Below are 6,000 nucleotides of genomic sequence, written 5' to 3' on the forward strand. Positions count from 1 at the left end.
AATTATTAAAGCTGTCAGTGCTGAGAAAGGAGTTAAATATGCGGCAACAAAGTTTTTTGACCTATTTCACAATAAAAAATCAAACTTTAAGTCATTTTTCCTGGACAACTCATTCTATTAAACTGACTAATTTCTATTTTAAAACTGGCATCCAGTGAAAAGTAACTTAACAACTTCTTTTTAAGTTTAGTTGCATGAGTTCATATGTGCATGTGTTCATTAATTTTAGCACTAATCATATTCCTGTCAACTCACTCATCCCACATTATTTCGACAAAAGAATCATTCACATGATCTATGGAACATGCAACCAACTAACTAATAAGATTCCTGGGAATGTCTAACTTCTGTTGAATACACCTACAGGGAGCGGTGAAGAGTCTGGAGCCACTGGCAGCAGCTCTGTCACGCAATGACATCACAAGCTGGAGTCCCCAGCAAAGGACACTTGAGATGCAGTGTGCCTTTTGAAATATAAAAGCAAACTTACAGAAAGCAGTGCTGTTGACCGACCCTGTCCGCAATGCATCAATAGCTACAGTGGCGACGCTTGCCAGCAAGCTATCGGCCCAACTCTCTACCAGTACGTCGGAAAGACTTGGTTTTTTCTCCTCCAAGATCAAGTGGAGAGCATATGACAGAGAGCTGTTAGCCACATACAAAGCAGTGTGGCACCTCTGTCTTTACGTCAAGGCTAGAACAGTCATAATTGATATGGACCACAAACCAGTCACATTTCCGCTGTCTAGAGCTTGTCAGCCGTTTTACAACAGAGAAAAGACATTTAAAAGGGGTAGAAACACTACGGACGGTTAACTGAAAGAACAGTTATATAAAAATTCAACTGTTCTGCCGCTTAAGCGACTATATTTCTTTGACGCTATGGGCCTTATTTGGTGTGTTGTTTTCAGACCCTGTCCTAGATCTTTTGTGCCTAAAATCCTTCACAGAACAGTTTTTTTTACAATATCCATAACTTCGTCCACCGTAGAACAAAAGTAAGCATTAAGCTTGCGGACTTTCAAATAATAAATGATGAAATGGTGAGGGTGTGGCCCTCAACTACGTACCCTCAGACTCAGAGTTGAAATATGAAACGTTTTGGCTGGTTTCGTTGTCTAGGGTCTGGGATACGTAGTTGCCGCATTGCAAGCCAAATACTGCTGAGTCTACAGTATGCAATATGAATAGACACATGAATCGAATGGTCGAAGGTTCCTATCACTCGGCAATTGCAAATTTTTAACGTAATATAGACATTTATAAATGAAATATTTGCAGTTAAATAAAATCTGCAGGTTCTACTTTAACGACTTTAAATGATGAGTACAATAGTAGAAGTACTTTTGAGAATGCGGTATGTTTCTGCCAAACACTTACTGGTGTCGATGGTCCAGCAATTAAATAAAATATCAATTTAATAGGAGGGAAACAATAGATTCCTACTGCACGTAATTTGTTATGAACGACAACATAGCTCGCAAAATATTCACTTCTGAACGCATACTAGGCTTCACTGCAGGAAACACGGAGATCTCATAAGTTCGCAGGTCGGCACTAGGAAATATTTCTATCTCCCAGGCTCACGTGCTAACTGCTCCAGTGTCCAAGTCTTTCCGCGACTGTGTGTCCGTTGCGCCGTACTGTCCAGGGCTCTCCCGTGACCCGTGCTGTACCGTCCGAGTCCTGTACCGTCCTGCCCAGAACTCTTCTCCCGCTCCCATCCAGTCTCCCCATTCACGAGCGCTGAGATTGGATAGAGCGCTCGCGCCATGTCTTCAAGCCGACGCACCCACACAAACATAATGAAACACATTCGAAGTACTGGATTTACATTTAATTAACTTGAAAATAAATAAACATTTCTAAGGCTGGACCATAAACAGGCTCTAACCCACATTATTAAATACATAAACAATTAAATAAACATATATCAAAAGAATAGAACAGAAGTAAGTCAGTAGCCTAATGTCTCTGTGCTTCCTAAAAAACAGTAAATAATTGACCAATTTATTCATGCAAAGTATATATCGGATATAAACAGAGACATAGATGAATAAATATATTTATAAGCATGCTGCTGCCGTTTTTTCGTGTGACTGTGGAGCACTTGTTGCCTGACGCGATCGATAGTAATCGGCCACTTTGATCTCCAATAACTCATGTACTATTCAAGTTACATGCCTGTAATTCATGACAATGTAGGTTTACAGTAATAGCTTTCTAAACACACGTCGATCGACGAAATCGGACGAAGCTTTTAGATTTTGTAAATTCGTTGCTGGGTGTTACTTGTATAATTTACCGTCATATAGTAAACTTTAAACTAATAAAGACACTGAAAATCTGATTACACCATCAGAATCGTCTTGCAAATAATAGTAATGTACATGTTTCTTTTTGAGGTATCATAATTCATCTGGCTACTATTAATTTCCGTACGAACTGTGAAATGTCTGCCATGATGGTTTTACAAAGTTCGCCATCTTTGGCACTCTCGGCATACAAGTCTCTTTTATTGACACAGTATCATAATGGAATTGCCAGCCACGTGGTTCGTTGACCCCAGCTAACGTTCGGCACCACGTGTTTGCTACCGGACGCCGGCTTGCCAGCTGGCCGGAGTGGCCGTGCGGTTCTAGGCGTTACAGTCTGGAGCCGGGCGACCGCTACGGTCGCAGGTTCGAATCCTGCCTTGGGCATGGATGTGTGTGATGTCCTTAGGTTAGTTAGACTTAATCAGTTCTAAGTTCTAGGCGACTGATGACCTCAGAAATTAAGTCGCATAGTGCTCCGAGCCATTTGAACCATTTGACCCGGCTTGCCAAGCGACCCGTGCGGCCACGCCAACTCCAAACTTAGAATACTTCCAGGGCGCCACAACTCGCCCATTACCTCACAAGATGATGATGGAGAGGTATGTGGGGCCCAACATAAACAAGAACTGTCGTCAATGGACGAGAATGTGTGTAGTATGACAGCGGTGCAAAGTAGGCAGACATGCACATAAACCGTTGAGAGGCTTGCCAGAGATAACAGAGCATTTCTGACGTGTCCAAGTAGGGTCTGTTACCGCCATCAGATGGATAGCGCTATACATGTACCGCAGTTACAGGTACGTTCTGTAGGTAGAGGCAGTTCTAATTAGTAACAAAGCGGCAAGACAACGGAAAAGCCCTTTTTAACGGCATGAGCAATTGGTTTTGGCTGTCTAGCTAACGTCACTACATATCACGAACGGCCATTACAGTCGACACTGTTCCTTGAACAGTGCATCTGTGCTGTTTCCAACAACGTCATACGACCAGCTACCAACTGGTAAGCAATGGAAAGGTAGATGCTGGCATACAACATTAAAACCTGCACTTAAGTGGCTTGCATATTTGTGTTACCATTTGTTTTACTGGGTCCTCTCAAAGCATATGAGCCAGACAATGGAGCATTGACAGCAGAGATAGTTTAGAGAAAATCCTTTCGCTTGCCATTCGATGTTATCCCAACTCATATGCTTAATCTGGAGACAGCACTGCCGTATTTGTTGCAACGAATCAAAGTCCAGATGTCCAAGCTTTGAACTTCACTAGCATCCTGTAATGTGGAGTAGGATGTTTTTGTTCACATAGACCTGGAAACATCGTTTCACGTAATGTTAAGAACCGATTCAGTGCGCCCACCGATGCAGGCACCATATCTCGGGCCGTTCGAAGTTTTTAAGGAATGAAGAGCGTGCAGTACAGAAATGGTGTCACTCGAAAGAATGAAACGACCGTATTTGCTAACATTGCATACCAGTGTATAACACTGGGAAACCTGCAACCCCTCATCAGTGACTTCGAGTCCATCTTGTAGTTGGGCTGGCTATTGAACCCCAGTGGCATCGTCGGCTCAGCAAGCAAGAGCGCAAGAAACACCGGGGCGTCAGCAGTCTATACGAGTGCAAACCAACGAATTCACAAGGGTGTGCGGTGTGGTACTTCATTTGTTCTTTGGACTGCAGATGCAACTTACTGCTGTTGTATTAACTCTTTGTTTTTGTATGTGACATTTCTCTGTTTACTCGAGTTCTCGTGAATTCTCATTTACCTAACTGTGTAAAATAAAACAGTTAACGCGAATATTGCTGACTCTTTCAATTGGTATAATCGACTATAAGTTTAATTTTTATAATTTCCCAACTTCACGAAAGTATTTTGAATTTTGGTGTTATTGAAGACAAAATATAGGACTTTTCAGAAATCTTAGAACTAAAGGAACGTAGCGGATAATTAGTAATCCTTTTTCTACACTCCTGGAAATGGTAAAAAAGAACACATTGACACCGGTGTGTCAGACCGACCATACTTGCTCCGGACACTGCGAGAGGGCTGTACAAGCAATGATCACACGCACGGCACAGCGGACACACCAGGAACCGCGGTGTTGGCCGTCGAATGGCGCTAGCTGCGCAGCATTTGTGCACCGCCGCCGTCAGTGTCAGCCAGTTTGCCGTGGCATACGGAGCTCCATCGCAGTCTTTAACTCTGGTAGCATGCCGCGACAGCGTGGACGTGAACCGTATGTGCAGTTGACGGACTTTGAGCGAGGGCGTATAGTGGGCATGCGGGAGGCCGGGTGGACGTACCGCCGAATTGCTCAACACGTGGGGCGTGAGGTCTCCACAGTACATCGATGTTGTCGCCAGTGGTCGGCGGAAGGTGCACGTGCCCGTCGACCTGGGACCGGACCGCAGCGACGCACGGATGCACGCCAAGACCGTAGGATCCTACGCAGTGCCGTAGGGGACCGCACCGCCACTTCCCAGCAAATTAGGGACACTGTTGCTCCTGGGGTATCGGCGAGGACCATTCGCAACCGTCTCCATGAAGCTGGGCTACGGTCCCGCACACCGTTAGGCCGTCTTCCGCTCACGCCCCAACATCGTGCAGCCCGCCTCCAGTGGTGTCGCGACAGGCGTGAATGGAGGGACGAATGGAGACGTGTCGTCTTCAGCGATGAGAGTCGCTTCTGCCTTGGTGCCAATGATGGTCGTATGCGTGTTTGGCGCCGTGCAGGTGAGCGCCATAATCAGGACTGCATACGACCGAGGCACACAGGGCCAACACCCGGCATCATGGTGTGGGGAGCGATCTCCTACACTGGCCGTACACCACTGGTGATCGTCGAGGGGACACTGAATAGTGCACGGTACATCCAAACCGTCATCGAACACATCGTTCTACCATTCCTAGACCGGCAAGGGAACTTGCTGTTCCAACAGGACAATACACGTCCGCATGTATCCCGTGCCGCCCAACGTGCTCTAGAAGGTGTAAGTCAACTACCCTGGCCAGCAAGATCTCCGGATCTGTCCCCCATTGAGCATGTTTGGGACTGGATGAAGCGTCGTCTCACGCGGTCTGCACGTCAAGCACGAACGCTGGTCCAACTGAGGCGCCAAGTGGAAATGGCGTGGCAAGCCGTTCCACAGGACTACATCCAGCATCTCTACGATCGTCTCCATGGGAGAATAGCAGCCTGCATTGCTGCGAAAGGTGGATATACACTGTACTAGTGCCGACATTGTGCATGCTCTGTTGCCTGTGTCTATGTGCCTGTGGTTCTGTCAGTGTGATCATGTGATGTATCTGACCCCAGGAATGTGTCAATAAAGTTTCCCCTTCCTGGGACAATGAATTCACGGTGTTCTTATTTCAATTTCCAGGAGTGTATATTTGTAAACAGGTAAAAATTTAGTACAGTGACCCTGAAATAAAAAGGCGACGCGCGTTCGTTCCATTTATTTTAGTAAGTGAATGGGGAGTGATGTGCCATGAAACAGAGCTAGTTCGTTGCAGTGAGTGAGCGGATCCTATCCGAAGCTTGAAAAAAGTAATGAAATGCAGTGTAGTACGCAGCAGACTGGTTTATGATACTGCAGTTCGCACTGATGTGCTATTCAAAGGCACGTATTTTAATGTTATTGTGGCTCGTAAGTCATTAGCATGAATCGAATGTTAATAA

This window comes from Schistocerca cancellata, chromosome 3, assembly GCF_023864275.1.
Source record: "Schistocerca cancellata isolate TAMUIC-IGC-003103 chromosome 3, iqSchCanc2.1, whole genome shotgun sequence".
Classification (NCBI taxonomy): Eukaryota; Metazoa; Arthropoda; class Insecta; order Orthoptera; family Acrididae; genus Schistocerca; species Schistocerca cancellata.